We start from the raw sequence: 1,422 nt of genomic DNA, 5'->3' as shown, positions 1-1,422 counted from the left end.
CTACAATTTTATGTTTTTACTCCAATTCAATTTTTAATTTATCATTTGAAATTAACTAAGAATTGTGTAGCATACGCAGACTAGCTAAGCCTTTTATAATATCCATTGCTGTGAGATATATATTACATCTCCTTTTCCATAGGTGACTATAGGAAAAAATGATATTCTTATGTAGTGACCTTTTTGTCCACCTAGCTTCCAATTGCTTCACTCGAGCAGTATCTAGTAACTATTGATTTTTCTTTTGAAAGAAAAGATTATTTCTAGCCTCCACTTAATAGTATTTTACTCATTGGAAACAAATTTCTTCGCTTCTGTAAGATTATTGTTAACCAAGTTCATAAATATCATCAGTTGCAAGAGCAACTGTGTTAAATCAAACACTGCTTGTCGTGCATCATCAATAATTTCTAATATTTGGCATATGTTGTTGAGAATATATGACTTAACTGCATTAAGAATATTCATAGCCTTGCTAAATTGTTGTGATAGTGCAGCAATAAAACTTGAAAATCGAGTCATCAATAGAGGAACTGGATTTGCAATGTGTAGTAGTTCTTTTAATTTGTTTTTCAACAACTAATTTTTTGCAAGCACATTGATAACATTTTGAGTAATTGCATTGTTGGTAGATTGTTGCAATACCATGAGCCCCATCATGTCAATTCCAGAAAGATCAATATCCACCTATTTTTTATCAATAATCTTTTTATTTTCAACCTTAACCTTTTCAGCTCTCAATTTTGTGTTGGTCCTGTCATATTTTGCGTTTTATAATATGACACGGTGTTCATAATAAATAATGTCATTTTCTACAATTCGCTCCATTATTTTCTTATTCTTTGCTAAACGAGTAACAACCCAGTTAGGTGGCTTAATGCTATCACTTTTCACGTCCATAGCATGTTCAATGCATTAACTGTTCACGGTAGTTTTGGACTTCAAAGTTTGAACTCTACATGTTTGGTCTGGAAAGAATTCGCAAAAAATTATCCTGCTCATCTCGACGATTTGTTTATTAGGCAATAACTAGTTTTTGAGAACTAGGATTCTTCCTCTTTCCTAGAATCGTGAATGACAGTATATGAGGAATATGTCTATAAGTTGAATATTGTTTTGCAATATTTTGCGATTTTGTTTTTCTCTTGCTTCAACTACTCTTTGGGCATCCATTGTCGATAATGAAAACTTGATTTCCTGCAAATTTAATAAGTTATGTGATGTGTAAACATATTTTGGACTATGTGCAGTGTTTTCTTATATATTATGAGATGCAAAAATTGCATTGGTTATTTGTTTGAATGTAATTCAGGTTATTAGAACAAAGTAGATGCAAATACAAGAGGCAAAAGAAAAAGAAATAGTAAATTGATACAACTACTGCATGTGTTAAATTTTTTGATAAAGTTACTGTCTTCATAG

Source organism: Pinus tabuliformis, chromosome J (assembly GCF_031772625.1).
Source record: "Pinus tabuliformis cultivar Carrire ecotype Pingquan chromosome J, CPIR1, whole genome shotgun sequence".
NCBI classification, from domain to species: domain Eukaryota; kingdom Viridiplantae; phylum Streptophyta; class Pinopsida; order Pinales; family Pinaceae; genus Pinus; species Pinus tabuliformis.
Note: the sequence above shows the minus strand (reverse complement) of the source record.